Here is a 24,334-nt window from a genome sequence, read left to right on the forward strand (position 1 = left end):
GACACCAGCTTAATTGCATTTTAAACAAATGGGCTGCTTTGCTGGCCAACTTTTAAATGAGATAACAGCAATGTTCACTCTCCAGCAGTGATGAGTGCCTTGCAGTAGATTCAAAACTCTGTTCAATAACAGGTTTAATCTCACACCAGCAGATTTACTGCAGAATAAACTGCCACTGAGCTCATAATTAGTAAAACAACAACAACAAAAAAATCCAACCTACTAAATATTATTTTCCAAAGCAGCAGGCAATCTTTTAGTGGAAAAATTCAGTCCTGGTCTTTGTGTGCTTTATTGATTTTATGTATGATATTGGGAATTCATGCTATGATTTAAGATAATGTTCTCTATCGATCACGTAAGCAGTTGTTTAGCTATCCAGTAACAAAATGATGTTCCCATTCACAGAATATGGGACATACATAGCCAGGAGACTACAGTGCTACTCTCTTTAATGTTTATTTCTTTTTTTTTCCTACAAGCATATTCACTGCTGGAAAACAATGGCAAAAAAGCATTTGTGCTTTAGAAACAATCTTCTCATAATTTTCTTTGTTGCAGCTATTAGTGGCCAATTGTGATTTAGTGAAAACCCGGTTCAACAAACAGATGTTACAAAGTATATTTTCTGCTTGCTGCATCTAAACAAATATTAATGAGGTAATTGGAACTATTAAGGAAAAAGGAGTGTTTTGCAAGTATTTATGATTTCATGTATGAGGTTATACCCTTCTAAAACTTACCATTTATATTGCACAATAGTAAGATGTGGTTATAAAGCTATACCAAGGCACACATTTTTCATAATTGTCTCAAATATCTGTGCAAAAAATTCATGATATAATTCACAAAACCTTGTCTGCAAATAAGAGTAAACAAAAGCATTTGTGCAAAAGTGGAGAAAAGCCATTATAGGTGTTTAAAAAAAAAAAAAAAAACCCGAGTACATTATATATAGCATACACAAATTTTTTAAAACCTGTCTTGTTTTGTCTAAATGTAAATGAAAAATGTGATAGTAAAAAAAAAGAAAAAAAATTTAACAAATAGCTTTTAAAATTTGGGCAGTGTACTTTTCCCAACATTTTCAGACATAAGTTGTCTTTAGTACAAGCACTAGCTACAAGCACTAGGCTCCACCCTCCCATCACTCAAACATTTTAGTAATGGGCATGTGAGGCTAGTTTTATTTCTGCATTAACCTTTGATAATGGGAGTGCTTACATTTCAAATTTGGAATTTGAGGAATCTAATGGTATTTGCATTGTTGCGAGGTTTATTTTTTTAAGACCCCCCAAAGCAATTAAACCCTCAGTTGAATTCAGGACATTTCATATTTCACAGGAATTAGCAGTTTTAAGAAATAACAAAAAAAGCACCAAATTTTACAAATAAAGCTTTTAATGCTTATAGGTTTTCCAAGAGATGATTCAAAAAAAAAAAAAAAAATTACTCCTTGTTATCTTCATTTAAATTGCCCCTAATTAGTACTGGTCCTGAGGGTTAAAAGTTTAAAAAAGAAGAAAAGAAAAAACAGAAAAGAAAGTGTTTCTTGTTCTATCTCTAATTATCATGGTATTTCTAAGTCATAGAACCAAATAATTTTAGAAGTGAAAGGCCACAGGAATGACCCAATTCCCCTAACTCACAAAGGAGGAAACTAATGTTCAGAAGAGTGATGTGATCAGCCCAAGGGCACATTTTTCATTTGTCTCATCTATTATATGGGAACAGTGTTGATTCTTTCATCACATACCTAATAAGTTTCACGGTACATACTCTGGTCCATCAGATTTCAAAGTCATTGCTCCTCAACACACACACTGGATGATCTCATCTAGTATATGGCCACCTTATAGCTCTTGTGCAAGACTATATTCATCTTTTCCTGATCATGTCAATTTTGGCCTCAGTACTGCTAGAGCAAGCATTTGTTGTAAGTTTTTTGCAACTTTATTGAAGATACACATGTATTAAAATGCACCCATTTCTAACTATACAGTGTGATGACTTTTGACAAACACCCATGTAACCACCATTCCAATCAAGATATAGAACACTGGCTTCACTCCAAAAACTTCTTTCCTGTCCCTTTGCAACAAATCCTCCCCCATCACTCACCACAGGAAATTGCTGATCTGATTTCTCTAATTATAGATAAGTTTGGCCTGTTCTAGGACTTCATATGAAAGGAAGCACAATTTTATTTATTAATTTGATATAGCAAATACTTACATGGAGCTTACTATGTGCTAGACACCGAGTGCTCTACAAATATCAGAATATTCAATCCTCTTACCCACCATGAGGTGGATCTTATTATTCCTGTTGTACAGATAGTTAAACAGAAGCCCAGAGAGATTAAGTAAATAGTCTGAGGTCACACAGTGTGTAGATAATAGACCTAGAATTTTAGCCCAATAGTCTAGTTCGAGAGCCTATGCCCTAACTCCTACAAAATGCAGCATGAGAATAGATGTAATGATAAGAGCTAAACCTTATTCTCTCCTGGCCACTCTTCCAAACATTTACAAATATTAGCACATTTAATTCTCATGACAATCATATGATGTAGGTGATATTCTTGTCTTGACTTCATAAGTGAAGAAATGGAAGCACAGTAAGACACAGAGTGGTCATAAAGTCAAGACCTTCACATACATTGCATCTGAATCTCCATAGCCTAGAAGAGTGCCTGGTATGTAATAGGTGCTCAATAAAACAAACATAATTATGCATAATACATTATATCCACTATGATATTATTTGACTATGTGTCCTCACCAAATCTCATCTCGAATTGTAATCCCCATGTGTCAAGGGAGGAACCTAGTAGGAGGTAATTGGACCATGGAGGCGGTTTTCCCCATGATGTACTCTTGATAGTGAGAAAGTTCTCATGAGATTTAATGGTTTAAAAGTGTTTGACAGTTCTCCCCAGCCCCATTGCCATGTAAGACAAGCCTTGCTTCCCCTTCGTCTTCCACCATGATATAAGTGTCCTGAGGCCTCCCCAGCCATGTGGAACTGTGAGTTAATTAAACCTTTTTTTCCTATAAATTACCCAGCCTCAATTCTTTACAGTCGTGTGAAAATGGACCAATATACACTATAACATTGTATATGTAATATATTATCCATAGCATACTTTATATATACATCATATATGTCTTTTAATAAATGAATAGGTTTATTTTGATGTTTTAGCATCCCGTGTATGGAAAAAATAAATTCAAAGTGTTTTTTCTATTCTGTCACTCAACAACAATCAATACAAAATGCTTCTGTGACCAAATGCATGGGGGTTTTCTCCACACACCAAGCAAACCATCAGTTCTGCAGCAGGCGCCGGCGGGGTATCCTCCAATTCAATGCTGAACTGTCTGCCTAGAGGTAGCATCAGACTATCCACCTAGAGGTAGTGTCAGATCCCACAGGTTGAGGACTCAGTCCAAAGACTGCTTCCTCTTCAGACCTCAGATCAGGCCTGTGGAAATTCTGATTAAATGGCTCCAAGTTGGGGCTCTCATGACCCCCTCTTTGGGTTTGATTAATTGACAGAACTCAGGGAAGCACATTTACTGGTTTATCAAAAACGGTATTACAAAGGACACAGATGAAGAGATGTATAGAACGCAGTATGGGGGAAGGGGTGCAAAGTTTCCATGCCTTCCCTAGTCACGACAACCTCTATGTATTCAGCAGTCTGGTAGCTCTCAAAACCCTGTCCTTTTGGTTTTTTATAGAGGCATCATTACATAAGCATGATTGATTACATCATTGTCCACTCATAATTGACTTAACCTTTAGCCCCTCTCCCCTCCTTAGAAGTCAGGGAGTGGGGCTAAAAGACCAAGCCCTCTAAAATTATGCCTTGGTCTTTCTGATGACCAGCCTCCATCCTAAAGCTACCCAGGGACTTCTAGCATTCAGTCAATTATTAGCATACAAAAATACATCACTTTGAATAGTCTGAAGACTGTAGGAGTTGTATACCAGGAAACTGAGCCAAAGATCGAACATATATATTTCACAATATCACACATTCCCGTTCTACAAATGTGAAAACAAAATGGAGAGATTCAGAAAGTTAAAGTAAATAACATCCCAACTTACAAATAGATTGCATGGTTTTTAACACCAAGTACGTAGGTTTCTAAAGAGCACACATTTTCACTGTATATTTTTATGCATTTTTCAGCATTTGCAACATAACTCTTCTCATGTAACCATCATGCCAACCCTATGGAGAATGGCTTCTCACCACTTTACCTGTTAGATAACCAATATGCAGGGGGATTAGACAATTTCCCATGGTCAACTAGCTGGGAAATATTAAAATCTATGTTCATATTCAGGCTGATGATGCAGGTGGGCAGGCTAGCCTTGAAATTAGGGCTTAACTCAGGAGGGTTCTTGGTTTTTCCTAGGAAAGCATTCAAGGGTGAGCCAACATTATTAAACAGTAATGTTGTACTGAACTGGAGCTGCTCCTTGCAGAGCAGGGCAGACTCCTTGGCAGTGCACCCAGAGTCAGCAGGGTATGGGCTGTTGGCACCTGTATTTATACCCACTTATACCTACTTTTAATTAGATGCAAATTAGGGGGTGGGTTATTCAGAAATTTCTAGCAGTGAGAGTAACTAGAGGTTGCCTTAGGTGCCACCTACTGGTTCCTGCCAGTTTCTTCACTTTATCCTGTCAACCAGGAAATACGTCCTGCTGGTCTACTATCATTCCCACTCAAAGATTAGACACTCCTCCTTAATCTTAAGGGGACTGCAGAAGGGAGGAGGTCTTTCTGCTAATTTTGTGGGGATAGGCCCTGCCTAGCATTGGAGCTGTAAAAAATCCCTGGATACTGCATCTAAGAGGCTCATTGGTCAAATGAGAGCATGTTTTCATTTTCTATGTCAGAAGATGGGATGGATCGGAAGCCTTCTACCACCATTCTTTTACATGGAATTGTTGTAGTCTAGAAGACACAAACTTTACAAGGAGGTTAAACAATCAAGGGACAAAATTATTAGTAACAAGATAGCTGTCAAAGATCCTAGGAAGGGTAAAAATCAGGTGAGACTAGAGAGGGTACTTTTGACAGTGAACCAGATATAGTTGGGGTCAGCGTCCTGGTTATATCTATGTAACTAAGTGGAATTGATCCTTGGCATGGGGTCCTTATTTCCTAGTTTTTAACATGACTAAGTCTCCTGGTTGAACAGGGGAGCTGTTATTTTCCTTTGAGAGGAATGCTTTATTTTCATATTTTTCAAGGGCCTTTTGAACCTGGCCTGTTTCAAAGGGAGCATAGTAAGATATGTCTGTCCTCTTGTTTCTCATCATGGCTCAAATTAGGTTTTGGGGCATCTTATAGCCAATTTAAGCCAGATGCAAATGGAGGTGGGCAGGCATTCATCAGTCCTTGAAACACTTTTTAAGCAACATAGAAGCCAAAATCCAAAATACAAAACTAAGGTTACATATTGACAAAATTAAGTTAAGCCAGGCATGGTGGCTCACGCCTATAATCCCAGCACTTTGGGAGGCCAACGCAGGTTAATCACGAGGTCAGAAGTTCAAGACCAGCCTGGTAAAGATGGTAAAGCTCCATCTCTACTAAAAAAATACAAAAAGTAGTGGGTGTGGTGGCTGGCGTATGTTATCCCAGCTACTCAGGAGGCTGAAGCAGGAGAATTGCTTGAACCTGGGAGGCGGAGGTTGCAGTGAGCTGAGATTGAGCCACTGCACTCCAGCCTGGGTGACAGAGCAAGACTCTATCTCAAAATAAATAAATAAATAAATAAATCCAAATTATAATGGAGGAAATTAGTGCTTTTATCGGCCTCTAAGATAAAATATTTCAGCATTAGGCTATAACAACATTTAGAAACAGAGAAGGAAAAATTACAGGAACTGATAAAAGCTGAAGAAAGTTATCTCGGGCTTTCTCAAAGGGAGAACAAGTTGCAAGCAGTGAGACATAACAATGGTTGAACCTCTGAGATATGAATGAAAAAAGTTTTAAACAATACATGCTATAACATTAAGAAGCAAATCAATATCTTAAGAAAACCTTGTTTTAATATAAAGACCATTCTTTAGAAAGACTATTATAAGCAATTCCATGTTAATTATAGCTAGTTTAATCACACACAATTTTTTTTCATAAATTCCTCTTCATGAACCTTATCATGACGTAGACCATCTATGACATGTTTGGCCTTTCTGACTTGTCTTATACTACCTTTCCCTTAAATACCAGTCATTTTATTTTAGGATAAGATTCACCATTACAAGATTTTCCCTCATTTAAAATTACTTTCTATATCCTATGTTACCAAAATACATTTTGTATCTATAACCTTTTCCACATCTCTCTTTTCTACTGACTGGTTCTTTTATTTTTTATAAGTAAAATGCCATGTAAAGCCAATCACTATGTAAAGCCACTTTTCTGTTAGTAATTCTAAAGCCTGCAGACTTTAGCAGCTCACCTAAGTAAGACTATTAAAGTTAAATTTTAAAAGACACAATGTTACCAACAAACTAATAAGTTTAGACTAGTTCCATTTACTCAAAGATTACCAAATTATGTGAACTTGAGAAGTATTTGGTCTTATCTGTTTAGTTTATGGGAGCCATTTTTTTAATAATTCAACTTGACAGCGTGCTAGTCACAACACACATCACAACACCTGTATATACACGTAAGCAGAAACATATTAAGCAAAACAACCTGTGCAAGATAGCTGGATCCAAGTTATTTATAAAACTTTGTTTGCTTCAATAAGTATGTAATACAGGGAGAGGCAGGGAAAGGGATGCCATCTAAGGGAGGGGTTGAACCATGTTGCTCAAGGGGAGATTCTGAAGTTCCTGAACCACCAGAGAATTCACCCAGCAGTGAAGACATGGATGAAAAGTGTTTCGGTAGCCACTAGTTGATACTGCAGACTGTCTGTCAGGTCAAGGGTACAGCAACCCCAGTAATTTTACTCAAACAAGGCAGTTCATTGGGGTGAATGGAAGATAGTTGGCTCTAGTATTGACAGGGAGCTTTTTTCTTCTCTCACCAGGGATTGTTAGGATAGTCTCATTGCCAATGGCCCTCTTGATTATAGTAGGCACACTGATTCTGGCCCAGGGACCAGCAAGCTGGAGACTATTGTCTGGGCATCCCAGACGTTGATCTCATGACACTTCCTCAGGATAGATAATCCCTAGGGCAAGGGGCTTAAAGCAGATCTTAACAGTTGTACTTTTGGGATTTTGTTTTCTCTCTTTTTTTTCATCTCTATTGTTTTAAGTTCAAAGGCCATGTTTAAGAGTTTGCTTATAGAGGTTTAGAGTCACACTGCTGCTCTTTTCAGGTTCCTCCCAATGTCAGGGATAGATTGAATAATAAAATGCACAACCAGGAGAGTTTGCCCTTCCAGGGAGTCTGGGTCTGCATTAGTGTATTTCTTGAGTACCTCAACCAAACAGCTCTGAAACAGAGCAGGACTTTTGTCTTTCTCCGAGTTACTTCTTTAATTTTGTCATGTTTAACTGGCTTAATGAAGCATGTTTTTAAATGTATTAAACACATTACCATGTGATTTCTGCATTCAAGATCTTGAGAACCATCCTGGTTATCTCACTAAGGGTCTAAATCTGGAACTTCATCTCTTCTGATACAATAAATGGCATGGCCTTCATTACATGTGGCTGCTCCGTCTGCACACTCAGTCAGCGCCCAGAATCTTCTGCTTCTCCTTCACTCTCAGCAAGTGGATGACCATACATGCTAGTCATGCCAAGTTAAATTGAAGAATACGGTCAACTTAACAAACTCTTCTATTAACTTCCCTGGCTTATCTGAAAACAGGCCAAATTTCTCCCTACATAAAGCCAAAACAGACACACAGAATGGCATAATGTACTCTGAGTGTTCCTTCCTCTCTGCCAGCTACCTCCTGCAAAGGGCACAGGTTTCATTTTAGGGGCTGATAAGGGACTCCACTCCTAGTAGTACTGGTTGTGCTTACTTCAATGGGCAGTAGGGGTTACAGGCTGAGGCTAGCTGGATAAGGGGAAGGGGTGTCATGCCTGATGACCTTGGGGTAGACTCCTGCATTAGAGAACTGGCAAGACCCCCTCAGAATTGGGGGAACTAAGGAGACAGTGGGGAGGGCCTATGCCTTCTAGTGGGAACAGCTAGGGAGGGATCCCTTAAACACAGCTTCTTAGTGGCCTTTATTTCATGAGCCATTAAACAGCCATAAGCCTATACATAAGGGACCTCTCCCCATTTTTCCTTCTTTTTTACAAAATAAGTCCAATTATAAAATAGTATTATGACGTAAGCAGCCATTTTAGGCCAAATTTCTTGGTCTGCCAATTTGTATTGGATCCAAGTAGTGTTGGAATAGAAAATGAGCTCTTCTTTCTTTAAGCCATATTTGAATTTGCTCCAGTTGCCTAAAAGCCACCTTGTGGCAAGCCCTCTGGAATGCTCACCATTTCCCTAAGTCTAGCAAGGATCTTTACCAGTCACAGAAGTTTTCTAAGTCCAGTGAGAGAAAAGCAATTCGCCTTTGCTGTTTTCCATTTTAGATTTTCACCTCATGCAGAGGTGTAAGTATAGGTCTCAAAGCATTATGAAAGTGGATTGTGAGACACAAGCAGGCAGTAGAGTACTGCACATGCCAGCAAGTGAAATACACGAAAAGAAGTATTTTTTACGAAGCAAGTATAGAAGGAAATGTGAAAATAGAGTGACAGAACTCTAGGGCAGAAAACAAAAAGGTAAGACCAGATTCTCCAGAGTAGGTTTCCATCTTACCCACAGTCCTAGAATGAATGCCACTGCCAAAACCCCCAGAGCATCCAGGAAGTAGCCAACAATACCAAGTGCTAAAATCACCAGAGTTCCCAAGTATTCGCCAGTGAGTGTCCCCACACCAAATGCTGAAAACCCTGGAGTATCCAGGGTCCAACCAATGTCAAAAACCTGAAGCATTCAGGGTCGGCCAGTAGTGATCCCCAAATGCCTGCTGGGACCACAGAACAACACAACTGGTGCTGCAGAGTCAACATGATGGGGAAACTCCCACAAACAAGTGTCCTGCCTTAAATAATTGCCCAAATACAGTTAGCAGGGAGCTAAAGCAAAAAACCCTACAAACAAAGCATACATTTCAGAGCAGAAAACAAAACTGGGCCATGAAAAATGGTATGATATTAGTGGAGAAAGGACTAAGAGAAGGAGCAAGAAGGATGTCATTGGTCAGGCCTGCTACGGAGGAGGACAGTGAATTGACTTATTTCCTGGCTCAATCAATGTCAAGTTGGGGAGCAGAGGGAAGACTCACCTGTTTGCAGGAGCCAAAATGGCCCTGACGAATCTCCAGCTTGGGGCCTGGGTAAAGGTCTTCCCCATGTTCCCCCAGCTGGAGTGAGATCGGCTACCACAGGGGACCAGCATGCGATCTTGTTACCAACCAGCTGGAGCAGTGGATCTCACGTGAGGCAGTGCTGTGGCTGCTCACCCTTCTGCTCAGTTCCACTGCCTTTCAGGAAACATGATGGCTCTTCAAAGAGCCTATGGCTAATGTTGCAACGCCGTAGGGTTAGCAGCTGCTGATTGTTGCAGCCACCATCTCTCACTGCCTAGTCGATCGCTGTCTCTCTGTCTTTCCATCTCTCGCTGTCTAATCAATCGCCATCTCACTGTGTCTTGTCATCTAGCTGGTTGCTATCTCGTCATCTTTGATATCTTCATCATCTTTGAGGTCTTCTTCATCTCTGTTATCTTCATCTCTGTGGTTGTCAGATAATGCAGGCAGGCAGGCAAGCCCTGAAATCGGAGCTTTGCATGGAGGGGTTCTTGACTTTGCCCAGGAAATAATTCAAGGGCGAGCCAGCAGTGTTAGAAATCTTCTTTTGAACCACAGCTGCTCCTTAAGAGCAGGGCTAACGCCTAGGTAGTGCTCCCAGAGTCAGCAGCGTATGGGTTATTGGCAGCTCTATTTATACCCACTTATACCTACTTTTAATTACATGCAAATTAGGGGTGGGTTATTCAGAAATTTCTGGAAAACAGGGGCAGTAATTTTGGGTCATTGTCACGGAAAGGGGCAGCGACTTAGGGGTGTTCCCAAGGTATTTGTAAATTGTCATGGCACTGGTGGGAGTGTCTTATGCTAATGAGCAGCGAGGGAAACCAGAGGTTGCCTTTGGCGCCACCTGTTGGTTCCTGCCAGGGTCTTACTTCATCCTATTGGCATTAGGAAGTTAAGTCCCGCTGGTCTCCTACCTCATTAGGAGTTGAGTCTGATGTTGATAAATTTGAAATTCCTCACTGTGTAGGTGACACATTGAAAGTGTATGAGATTAGTAAAATAGATAATGAAAACGGACAACACAAAGCTAAGCAAAGTAAGTTATAGCTCCCGAGTACTTCAGTGTGCCAGGAATTTTATATACTGCATTTTATTGAATCAGAGCCAACATCAATTGTTAAGACATATCCTGATTTGTTAAAATGAGAAAGCAATCAACTACTTGGAATCAAGGAGATATAATATGTTATCCTATAATATAATGATCCTACCTGATTATTATTTCTGCTTTTCAAGGGAGAAAAACAAGACTCAAAGTAAAAAAAAAGTGACACATTCATGGACCGAGAATGTAGATTTGGGTGGTTCTGGAGTCTGCCCCTTCATGTGACTTACGTCATCTGTCACTGTTTTCTGCACTTATTCTTTTGACCGTTTGGGAGCTGCTCCTGCAAAAGAAGCTTTTCGAGAGAATTCACTCTAAGGGACCGTCACAACGTTGCAAATTCAAATTATTGTCGGTTTGAACTACTGAACTTTTAAGCTATTTTTAAAATTACTATTATACACATAACCTACAATTAATTTGTTTATAGTTGCACAATATCTCACTTTATAGTTCATAAGATCTCACCTTTTCTACTTTTGAGGTTGACTCAGACATGCCCTTTCTTTAGTTACAAATGGTTAAATCCAGCTCTTTTCCAGAAGGTCACCCTGTCTTTCATGAACTAACTGCTAACCCATTATGACAATAAGAGAAGTATTGTATTTTGACAACCTGTTCCCTTCAGTATATTTTATTTGCACAGTAAAGTGTTGTTAGCATTTTAGTAAAGACATTTAGTTAAACAATTGTATAAAATGAACAGGTTCACATGTTCTAATGCCTTTTAAACTTTTTTTATTTTTTATTTTAAATCACCATAAATTTATATTTCCCTAAAGATAATCCATCAGAGGAATTAAGTCTGCCACACCCAGTTACAATTCGCATTTTGATATCTCATCTCTGCATTCAAGTATCATTATTTTTACATGTAATAGGAAATGTTTGGTTCTTCCTCATGTGGGTGGGATTTTTTTCTGAAATCATGGCAATGACTTCTGTTCCATTTATGAAAATCCTCTATAATTTAAATGATTAGATTTCTGAATGGGAGTTTTTTTCCATCAAATTTCAAGTTTCTTGTGAAGAGACATGATTTTGTGGAAATAAACTCCTGATGAGTAACTGGCCCTTTTTCTAGGAGATATGATTTGTTTAGCATCCAGAGGAAAAATGCATCATTGACTTCTACGTTGTACAAATAAAGATTAAAAGTTGTTTACTTTCTTATCAGAAAAGTCTCAATAGCAACTTATAGTTTTCTAGGGGCTTTGAAAGTCTGGAATTTTTTCTAATTTTACTCTCTTTTTTTTGTTTCTCTGTCTCCTTCTCTCTCTCATTCTCCCTTTAGCCACATGGCATTTATAAACCCTAATGAAAGAAGAAATATTCTAGAAATACAGCAAATTTATTCTGGATATTTCCAGTGATTTCTTTTCAATCCTTTAGGGATGTAAAACTCCTTTACGCATATGCAATCCTTGAATGTTGTCAAAGCATTTGAACTTCTCTTGCTTCACTTAATACTGTCACTTGCCTCAAAACACAGCCAGAATAAGCAATATTAGTTATCAGGATTGGCTTCACGGGCCTGCAATTTGTGCAGTTGAACAGGGCCCCATGTTTGGAAGCACCTGCACACTAATGCTCTGCTGTCATTATCTTTCCATACTTAATAACATTTAAACAATAGCTCCCAGATTTTCACTTTGCACTGGACCCCACAAATTACGTCATTGGTCCTATTAATTATCCCCATATAATATAAATGCTCCTCAATTTATCATGAGTTTATCTGGACATGGACTCATTGTAGGTCAAGTAGAATGCTGGGTACTTGTCACTTTCCTACCATTTTAAAGTTGAAAAATTGTAAATCAAACCTTCATAAGCCAGGAACCATCTATAGATAGGAAGCTTTCTTTCTTTGCTCCACACCAGAGGGATAGCTAGCAAAAAGAAACCAAGTAACAGAAAGTTAGAAAAGTTAAGCAGTTGCTATGTTTTGGTTTCATTCTTTTGCTAAAAATATAAATTCACAAAACACTAGATATGTTCATACTTGCTTATTATCTGTCTCCAAATATAAGCCATTTTTTTCTCACTGAAAAATTCATATACTAAAAAAGAATTGCCATATATTTGAGTTCTTACAGAGTCTGTCATTATATAGAGTGGTCTCAATTATTTGATTGTAAACATGAGCCTGGGATAACCTCAATCAATTCTAGTTGGAGATATTTATAGATACCATATGACAGAAATTTGTTTTAAAAAATGGAGGCAAAAACATTTGGTTATTCTAGGACAAATGATCTTACAATTTTAAGTGTTGGATCTTACTGTAGAAAATCCTTCTAAAGATTACTTTTAAATGAAAATGGTAGAATTTTACCTTGTGAAGACAATAAAAATATACTTTTGGAATAATTTTAAAAATTCTAGAATGATATGTGAACAGGTACTTGCAACTGGAGATAAAATTTATAGTGACAATGTCATATATGAGTTCAAAATGAATTCAAACAACTTTGACAGAAGCTGTGCTATGGAAGATTGAGGAAGATGGCTCTAAAGGGGACTCTGGTGATGGGGATGTCACCAGTGTTGGAGATCATGTGAAGAGTGATAAAAGTATTTCATAAAAGTCATGTGTGGGAAAATCTTATAAATTCACATTATTTTGTAAATTATTGAATGTAAGCGTATATCATTAAATTAAATATTATAAATAGCCATTTGACTCTTTACTTGCCTCAAAGTTTATATATTCAAACTGTCCCTCTCATCCCTCAAACTCTTTCAACTGGGAAAATGAGGCGTTGCCTTGTCTTCAGGTTTGCCTTATCTTTAAATGTATGTGATAGTAATCATAAACATTTCAAAATCACATATGCAAGTAACTCCTATTTGATGTTATTTGCTCTTTGTACAATGTGGATGGTTGATTAGCATAGCTAATTGGAAGTTGAATAGATTCAGGCATTTTCAGTTGCAAGGTTCTTTATAGCCACAGAGTGCCAAATTGAATTATTTTCATCTCTCTAGTCCAAATCCTGGGCTGTGAATCTCTCTGGGACAGCTCTGCTGAGATTTATTACATGTATACATCTGTATTCCCCTAAAAGTCTTTCATTGCTGCCTAAATGAAGAGAGAGAGTCTGATTGCCTGTCTACCTCCCTCTTATCCTTTACACCCATGGCCAGAGGCGATTGTGCTGGTGAGAATGAGGTTACAACTAGAAGCAACAACCCTGAGAATTTGCATCTCTCTTAGATGAAAGCAAGCTAACAAAAAAAAAAGTCAACCCTACTTACTCTTGCTAGATATTTCCTCTTTGTTACTACTTTAATGAAAGAACATTTTTTCCCCTGAATTCTTCTATTCTTACCTCTCACATCTTTCTCTCCTTTTCCATTCCTGCTGTCATAATCTTACAACAAAATGTTTTCACTCTGTGTAGATTTCCTTCCTCCAATTAGTCCATCTCTTGGTTTTTACCTGCTCCCTCCACTCCCCCACAAACACTATTCAACCCATCTTCAAGCCTGCTGCCTGTGTGCTCTTTCAAGTGCCCGTCAATATCCCCTCAACTCTTGCTCACCCATTTTCTATGCCTTTTGATTCCCTATGAATAAAACAAAATTCTTAGTTCAGCATTTCACACCCACCAAACTCTGATCTCAATTCACTTTTCCAACTTTGGTTCTTACTAGTAGCATAATAGCAGCCTGTACTCAACTAAGTGTTCTTTAATGTAATTGTTAATCGTATTACTTTGTTGTAATGTACATATCCTTGGAGATACTTTAAGTCTTGTCTAGAATGGATAGCGTGAAAAAGTAAAAATAGTTGCATTATGAAATATTATGTTTCCCAGCTCTCTATTTTTGTTCATGCTGTCCCTTCTGGAGTATTCTCCCATCCTGATATTTGCTATTGAAATTCTATTCACCCCTTCATGGAGGTCCAATCTGTATGTTATTTCCCACATGATTAGTTTCCTGATCAGTTCAGGCAGACTCTTTTCCTCTTGAACTCTCCTGCACTTGAACTCTGTAGACACCTCATACGATGGCTCACATAGCCTTGTATTACAGGTAACTGAATTGTACCTACTAAATTATATACTGATTGCACAAAAAGCTTTCTATCTTTTAGTTTTAAAGAAAGTTTATCACAGAATCTTGCTCAAAGCAGATACTCATAAACACCTGCTGACTGAGTGAAGAAAAAAAGTTAAATTTTATGCCTCTAAGTTTTAGTTTACATTCTAGAGTTCTACTGAGGACTCCCTTTTTCTAGTAGGTATCCTTTAAAAAAATTTTAGAAGTGGGCTACTTTATGATGTTAGTGTTATGGACAGAATTCTAGTCAGTGACACATTCATTCTGGCTTACTTCCTAGTTGGGAAGTGGCAGGCAAGTCACACAAAGCTTGGGACATTCTTTCTATAAGTTGGAATAATAAGTAATAACTGACATTTACTTACTGTGTCCTTACTGTGTGCCAGGGACTACTCTCATACTTTATTTCTCTTACTTCATTTAATCCTACCCAAATTCTAAAAGGTAGATACTGTTATCAAAGATTCAGTATCCCTTAATCTAAATGCTTGAGACAAGAATTATTTTAAATTTTGGAATATTTGCATATACATAAAGAGATCACTTGGGGATGGGCCCTAAGCCTAAACATAAAATTCTTTCATATTTAATATACAAGGTAATTTTATAGAATACTTTAAATAATTTTGTGCATGAAACAAAGTTTGTGTACATTGAACTGTCAGAAAGCAAAGGGGTCACTATCTCAGCCACCCATTTGGACAATCTGTGGTTGTTTGGCATAATCTTCATTCCTAACTTTGAATTTATATGCTACCAAAAGCAATGATTTTCTTACACTTACTCACACATAACGACTTAACAGTAAAAAATATGACGTGCTGTTGATACGGTGAAAAAATAATGTGTTCAGTGTAACTAAGCATCCCAGTGGCATCTCCAGAATACCTATACCAGCTGTTAACAGCAACAACGAAGAACAGCCAGCTTTCAGTATCTACCTACAATGCTGTGATTTGATTAAAATATTACTGTATACCATTTTTTTTTTTTTTAGGTGAGAAAAAACATCAGAAGCAGTTGAGACACCATGAAGTGAGTCCTTTAGGGATGAGGAGGCATTCTGCTGAATGGCTTTTTAAAATGTTTCCTCCAGAATCACCTGCCTCATTAACAACAAGCTTTTGTCTCAGAAATCTGTCTTTGATTTTGTAAACTGACATGATTTCCTGCTCTGTTACGAATGCATGCTGCTGTAGTCCTTCAATTAGCCCATCACACATTTTTACCATGTTGTCTATAGGCACTTTTTCTGCAGTGTTAACTGCATCATCGTCATGATCACTATGATCAGGATCACCTTGATTCAAAAGCTTTTCAACTATTTTACCATCAATCAAGGAATGAACAACTGAAGCTTCATTATTGATGTTAAAAACTCTTTAGGCATATTTTTTGCATGTGTAAGGAGTTCAGACGTCATCTTTCTCTCACTTGACATGTGGAATCCTTCAAAGTCGCTGCCTTGCTCATCTTCCTCACTGAACATAGTCACAGGCCATGGGTTGTGCCAGGGGTTGTGCCAGTCACTGTGCTCCAAGTACTGGCAACAGCACATATGGCATCCTTCATGCTAAAGTCCTTTTGATAACCATCCACACCCCATGCCTCTATTCAGTGCTGCTAGTATACGGTTCAAGAAAGTGCTTTTATAGTTATTCATAGATCTAAAACTACCCTAGTTATATGGCTGAATTAATGAAGTCATATTTGACGGAAAGTACATGGCATAAATATTTTTGATGATAATTTCAGCTGAAGGATGAGTACAACAGTTGTCAAGGAATAACAAAACATGCAGTCTTCATCTAGTCCAGTTTCCCTGCAGTGAACACGAGACACTGGTACAAAATGTGAAACCAATCAAAAAAGATGTCCCTGGCGATCCATACTTTTTTGTAAGCGTAATAATGGGTTGGTCAGAAACGAACTCTGAAAACAGCGAGGATACAAGCTTTCACCAGTCATAGCAAGTTTACACTTACATGTGTCTGTGGCATTAGCACAGCCCAGTATAGTTATTCTATCCTTGGCATTCTCAATTCCTGTTGGGACTGTGTCACCAGTGGTAGTCAGTGGTTTTCTTCAGCAATTATGTGAAAAGTGATGGTTTATCAGCATTATAGATTTGTTGTGGCATCAGATTTTCATCCAGGATGACTTTGGCAAACTTGTCAATGAATTTCTTTGCTGCATCATGATCAACAAATTCTTTGTCACCAAAAGTCTTTAAAAATTTAATGCTGTATTTTTTCTTAAATTTCTGCAGCCAACCTGTTGAATATTCACAATCCCCTTCAATTTTCAGTTTATCGTGATAGATCTTTGCTTGTTTCATAATCAACATTCCATTAAATGGCATGTGTTCACTGTGATGCTGATGGATCCACTCTTTCAATACACAATTGAGATCTTCATTTTTAGCCTTATGTAGGGTTTTGCTATTTTTTAAAATAAACATCTGTTCATCACTTTCAGCATAGAACTTCAACAGTTTATCTTTCTGTTTCTTCAGGTCATATATGGTGGTTGTTCTGACACCATACTCTTCTTTGAGATGCTTGACATTTATACCATTGTCCAATTTCACCAACAGCTTGATTTTCTTGTTATATATAAACATAAATGCTTTCTATTCTTATCACTGTTACCCATAGGGTTATCTGTGGGCCTTTTGACATTTGCAACCATATCTTTACACCACAGAGCAGAGAATAAGTAAAGAAAAAATGCAGCAAAAAAATGCATATAGGTCTTGACCCTTGGTGGGGCATGATGGACAACCTGCCCTTGGTGTGTCCAGCCTTCACGCATGCCATTTTATTGCTTTTTGTGATCATGCTTATGTGAGGGAATCTGGGTGTGTTCAGAAAAGATATATCGCAGTTGAGGATGCTGGAGGGGCCTTTTTTCCTTTGGGGATGCTAAATAAACTGCGCCTTGGGAGCCTAGGTTTTTACTGTGACCTCTCAGTTGAGGTCATGGGAAGAATGTCCCACTTGTGGCATAATGTGAGGCTTAAAAAGTTTCAGATTTTGGAGCATTTCAGATTTTGAATTATCAGATTAAGGGATGCTTATTCTGTATTACATTTGCATAGAACAAAGACTAGGTGAATTTCTCAAAGTCACATAGCTACTAAATGATCAGATATGAGATTTTAGCTCACTAATTTGGACTCCAAAATCTATACATTCTATAGTCAAGTGGTATTGGATGAGATACACATTAAGTTTACTTCAATATGAAAATAAACCTATGAGTATTTGATAGATATTATGCTTTTACTTCAGTCCGTAAGTATGATGAAAGATCTAAGGCAATATTCCTGAACTTTAGTAATTCTTTCATTATTCTAGGTAGTAGTTTCACTTAAAAATCAAAGATTAATGCAAGCTTGGCTTCCCAGCCATAGAACCTATGCAGCTGCACAGACCCTGTACATAGAAGGGCCTTGTGCTTGTTTTAATGTGTTTCGAAATTCATAATCATTTTTGAAATAGGCTCTAGACTTTTCTTTTTTCTTTTTTTATTTTCAATTATGCATCTGGTCATTTAATGTTTTGCAACAAATATAAATATTTGCTGAGCACATTAATGTAAACATTAAGGTTTTATCCCATCTACTCCTACTTCTTTCTTTAAACACACCTCAAAGGGTATGGCAACATCTTAAAAAAGCTAAAGATCTCTTTTATAAGAAAGCAGTAGAATTTACTGAGTAAGATGTTAATATTAACATGGCCCTCTGGGAAACTGATGAAATAGTTGTCTCACTTTCTTCATCCTGGTTTAGGTCAGAATTGCCTCCTGTCTCCCATAAAGCAGGATATAGGAATAAGTATACTTCCTTCTTCTAACTCTTGCTCTGTAATTTCTGGAGTAGCTTTTTACTTATGTTCTTTTTTCATTCTTCTGTTCACTTACTTGGTCAAGCTTTGGTTCCCCTAGCCCTCTGCTATCTCTGGCCTATCTGTGAAATTCATGTTCTTTTATTATCTTATTCGTCAATGAACTCTGTTGATTCTCTACTGCAATGTTGGCAATGAACTCTGCTGAGTCTCTACTGCAATGTAGAAAGAAAAACACTGAGATAATGAGACAATTATACAGTTTGGCTTCTTATGGTGATAAAAAGTATAAAATGCATTTGAAGGATGGCTCAGGGATGGATAACATTCTGCAGTATGGGTCTCGTCCAAATATAAGAAACATAGGTCGGGTCACTTTTCATGGAATAGATCTTTCTACTAACAACGCTATTGAAGTGAAGACCCATACTAAAGGCAAAGGCAAAGTTTAGACAATTTCTGTCCTCTGGTAACTTCTTAGCTAAGGGAGGAGATAGTGCATGAGGAGTACACCTAGTGATGTACAGGATGTTGATGTGAGTAAACTCCCCTGTAGATCCAGAGGAGAATAAAATGTGACACAGAAAAATGAGAACAGAATAGGTAATATTTAGGCTTCCTCTGAGGGTAGAGAATGGCAGTCTTCACAGCACATTAAAAAGACAAAGCCATAATATTTCAACATCTCTTTGTAAAAGTAAGTGATTTATATTACTGGGATTGGGCTTGATGGGGTTGAAAGTACAGGGAGGGATAGGTGTACAATGCAAGAGGTAAGATGACATTCTGTTGAAATGAGTGAATCCATCAAAGGGTTTATGGAGTAAAGAGATTTTACAAGAATGTATGTTTAACACATATAATACGTGTAGTAAGGGGCATAATGATTCCCTTCCCTTACAAAGATGTTCTACATCCTAGTCTCTGGAATCTGACTATATTAGATTAGGAAAAGGAAAATTAAGGTTGCATATGAAATTTAAGCTTGCTATTTAGCTGGCTTTGAGATAAGAAGATGATATTGAATTATACCAGTGGGCCTAATGTAATCATATGGGTTCTTATAAGTGGAAAAAGGAGGCAGAAGAAAAGGAACCAGATAAATGGCAGGGTGAAAAGACCTTGGCCACATGTTTCTGGCTTTGGAGTTGAAGAAATGTGGCCCCAAGAAGGCATGCCAGTGGCCTCTAGAAGCTGGAAAAAGATAAACAGATTCATTTCCCCCTAGAACCTCAAGAAAGAATGTAGCCCTGCTCCTCCTCTTATTTTATTTAGACCATTGAGAGTGCAGTTGGACTTCTGACCCCTGAAGCTGAAATATAATACAAATATAATACGTTTGTGTTGCTTTCACTCACTGTATTTATGATCAGTAGTTATAATGGCAATAGGAAACTAGTGTAACTGGTTAAGTTCATAATTATATCATGAAAGCTTTGAACGTCAGTGTTAAAATATACTTTAATCATTGATAAATATGTTCTACCGTCTACTTACCTTCTCTTCAAGTTCTCAGGTCTTGCATGCATTTCCCAGGGCTCCCCACCTATGCTTCTGCTTCCCACTGCTCCCAGATTGCTTAGGTTTTTAAGCACAATCTTCTTCAAGTTACACTCAAGGAAGAAGTGTAAGTACTAATACCCATTCCAGGCTATCCATAAGCTCATAAAGAGAAGCAGTTACTGAGTTTTTCAGACACATCACCCACTGGCTTTCTGTCGGACAGGAGATACTACGTTTGCTTACATTGTTCTGTGCCTAGATTCCTTTCTACTTGTATCGAATGCAAAATAATTTGGATCTGGCCAAAAAAAAAAAAAAAAAAAAAAAAAAAATTAAAAGGTCAGAAAGGTGCTGTTTCTGAGATGCTTGACACAGTGCCAAATCCTTAATCGCAGATTTTGTTTATACCATTCCTTTGGACACAGGGTAACACAGCTGTATAAAAATGCTTCGACTTTAGGATGACAATTCTGTTTAGATTAATTGACTAGGGAGATTAATATTTACTTTCCTATCACTGCTGAAATGTTAAGTATATCGTATAAAATCCATTAAGTACTAAAGCATACTTTGGAAACTACAGTATGTTGATTTACTTCTAAAATGCAGCTCATATGGTTACAAAATGGCAGAAAATCTTTGTGTATTTTAAAGGGCAAATAGTTTTGGTTATGCATCAGACACATTTGTGGCACGCAGGTTTGGAGTTATTTATCCTTGTAGTGGAATGACCAAAGCTCTTCCACTCATGAAAACAGATTGAATTTGCTAGTATCCTGTCCCCTAAGGATGCCCATACTGAGTAGACAGTAACCATTTGTCTGCCAGAGTAAAGAAGAAGACAAATGTGTCCTTATGTGTTGAGGACACCAATAGCTCATTGTGAACTAGGTAAGTGTAGTGTTAAGAATTATGTTGCCTAGAAGCCACCTTTTAGCTAGGAAAAAAGCACTGTGGCAACACAGAAGTTGTTATTTCTGCCAGATATTCTCCAATAGTTATATGTTCAGGATCAAATATGCCACAGAGCTGTGTAATACAGCGATTCAATTAGAGATGCGTTTTCCCATTTTTCCTTCTGACTCTTGTGAAACCACATTCCTATAAACGTTTCTTAGGATGATAGCTGGATCTTTCTGTGGCCTTGGTAGAAACTTGGCATCACCTGGTCTGCGTGCTTTTTCTGAGACTTTTTTTTTTTGTTTTTGTTTTTGTTTTTTTTTGAGACGGAGTCTCGCTCTGTCGCCCAGGCTGGAGTGCAGTGGCCGGTTCTCAGCTCACTGCAAGCTCCGCCTCCCGGGTTCACGCCATTCTCCTGCCTCAGGCTCCCGAGTAGCTGGGACTACAGGCGCCCGCCACCTCGCCTGGCTAGTTTTTTTTTTTTTTTTTTTTTTTTTTTTTTTTTTTTTTTTGTATTTTTAGTAGAGACGGGGTTTCACCATGTTAGCCAGGATGGTCTCGATCTCCTGACCTCGTGATCCGCCCGTCTCGGCCTCCCAAAGTGCTGGGATTACAGGCTTGAGCCACCGCGCCCGACCTCTGCGTGGTTTTTCAAGCCATATCCCTCTCTGAGTTGCCATGTTGTAAAAATTCAAAGGCTTTACACAGGTTTTATTCAAGAACTGTGTTCAAAGGGCTTCTGATGCGAAACAAAACAAAACAAAAAAGTAGTTTTTTGTTTGTCTTTCCTGTAGATACATTCTTGAAGGGGTGGTAATTTCTCCATTTTAAGGAGAATAATATAGAGAATCCTTAATTCTCTTTGAAAAAATGACAGCACTCACATGGCTTTTCAAAGCTTAGAAATTTATTCTTAAAACCTGTTAAGAACAAAATGACTTCAGTCCTTTTGTCCTACAGGAAAACCTTGAATTAATTGCTGTTTGGCTCTTACTAACAGTTCTTCAAAGACGAGCTCAAGGGAGAGTTCTCCAAGGTGCCTGCCACCCCTCTATTTCTTTGGAAAATCAAATGTTCTTTTTTATGATCAAATTAGACACCATCACCCAGTCACCTTCACTGGGCTTCACTTCATCGTTTCACCTTTCACTTTTATGAAATGCAGCATAAGAATAGGCCATAGAAAATTAATTTCTGTATACCTTACAGAATGATATTGCCCACTGCATTGCACAATGCCCTCTGTAGATTACATCATGTTAAAAACTTCTCTCAGGATTCAGGACCAGAAATGTTTCTTGAGGAATTTCCTTTCTTCTTTCCAATAATGAGGATGGTATATTTTCTGGATTTCCTTGCGTGTGCATTGTCACACTGCTATAACTTAGCATTTGACCTGCCAGGATGCTAAGAATCAGAAGAGATGCTCATTTACACAATTCAACATATTGGCCTATGTGTAGATATTTGCATTTAACCTTTAATTTCCCATTTCTATTTTTTAGCAATGGAAAAAAGAATGTATTCATTAGTAAAATTAATTTGAAAATAATACATTTATTTGGGAAACTGAGAAAAGAGATTCACTTCAGGCTGAATAAGATAGGGAAGTTAAAATGGCTTTGGAATGCTATTCTATGAAGTAGATAAGATTATAAAAGCAACATTTAAATTCTACCCTATTTTTTAAAAATCCGAATATTTTCTGATGTGATGACAGAAGTGAAAATAAGAAAGAGGACTAAGTTAAGGCATGCATTAATTTATCCCACAATATTTATCAAGACTGTGCTATGTGTCTGATACAGTTCTTGCCTTGAGGAAGTTTTCTCTCATGAACATCAATAGGCAGTTTTGCTATATTACAGCATCTGCTGCGTCAAAGGAAATTCTTGCTGCCAGAGGACCAAATGAACAAGCAATTGATTTGAATTTAGGGTGGGCTTGAAGAAGAAGCAATCTCAAAGTAAAGGCCAAAAGATAACAAAAGAAGGAAACCAGAGGAAGAGGGGAGGCTGGATGCAAGGAAAAGACAATGAATTGGCAGAGACTCCAAATTAAGGGAGGACACTGAGCCTCCAGGGAATTAAAATATATTAACCAGCAGCTTCTCTCTCAGATGGCAATGAGGTTAATCTAATCTTCAGGAGCCCTGACAACACATTTACTATTAACATTAATTACCTTATTGACAGTGATTACATTATTCAGAAAGTAAGAATGCACTTATACTTAATCTATAGTGATTAAAACACATTAGATTATGTTTCCAATTATGTATGTATGTGTGTATGTATATATTTATAAGTGGGACCTGAAAATAATGACTTAAAGAGAACAGAGTTTTATTTTGGTTTCACATGAAGTTCTTGAGTTAGTAATCAGTTCTAGGCTGCTGTGGTTTGTGCATTGCTCTCATGTGCATTTGCCATGAGCATTTGCCAGGGCTCTCTGTCATGTGGCCTCCATCCATAATGTTAAGTCAAGATAAGATGGCTGGCTTGTGCAACTCCTAAAATCACATCTGCCATCCAGTTGGCAGAAAATAAGGGACAATCAAGAAAGGTAATCAACAAAGATACATACTTTTCTTTTTTTAAAACAGAGGTTGCTGTAGAAGAACTCTTGTTATCAATGGGCTAGAACACTTTCATGGCAACACCTACCTGTGTTTTCAGAAATGAAGTCTTTATTCAAGATACCAATGAGTCCTGATGAAAAGTGTTAATATTTAAAAAGGAGAGAAAAGATTATGAAGGACCATTTACAGTTTCTAATACTGTATTTGTACTGTATTGTAATAGTTATATCTGCATCTATAAAGTAATGCTTACATATATGTATGCCTATTTATAAAGATAAACCATAATGTGTGAGGTTCTCAAAGTTGGTGATTTGATGATATTATACACACATTATTTTCTTATAAATAATTACGTTGCATCTTATCTGTTGACCTGATTGAGAACTAGTAAAATAATTTTAACCAAAACTATATAACACAGCAAGCCACATTCTCTATCAGTTACATGCAAAGGGAAACAGATAAACTCTCCTAGCTATCCCAGACTAAGTTACCTGGAACACTGGACTACTGACGTTAGGAAATTTGAGTAGTTATTAACCATCCATATAATCACCTTATTTTCCAACATATTTTGCCAGTGCATGCTTTACTTCACGTGCTTTATATGATACCTGTAGATGTCTGTGAAAATGAATAGCTCACGTTCTATTTATGTGGAATGGCATCTCTCAAAGGTATTATGCCAATCATTTGGGAAACCCAGGTAACTTTTAAATGGTTTTGCTTGTGTAACTTTAATAAAAATATGTGTTGACCTGAATTACCTATACAAATGAATTTTGTTCTTATTTCTTTTTAAAGTAGAATTAACACAAAAAAACAAAATCTATGTAAGATTATGTGAAGTAGAAAGCCAATCATCATATGAGGTGGTATTGTCAGTCAACCTGGTCGTATTAAAAAAAGGAGCCACTTTTGCATTTTCTAAATAGAT

Source organism: Rhinopithecus bieti, unplaced genomic scaffold (assembly GCF_001698545.2).
Source record: "Rhinopithecus bieti isolate Rb0 unplaced genomic scaffold, ASM169854v2 scaffold_13184, whole genome shotgun sequence".
Taxonomy (NCBI): domain Eukaryota; kingdom Metazoa; phylum Chordata; class Mammalia; order Primates; family Cercopithecidae; genus Rhinopithecus; species Rhinopithecus bieti.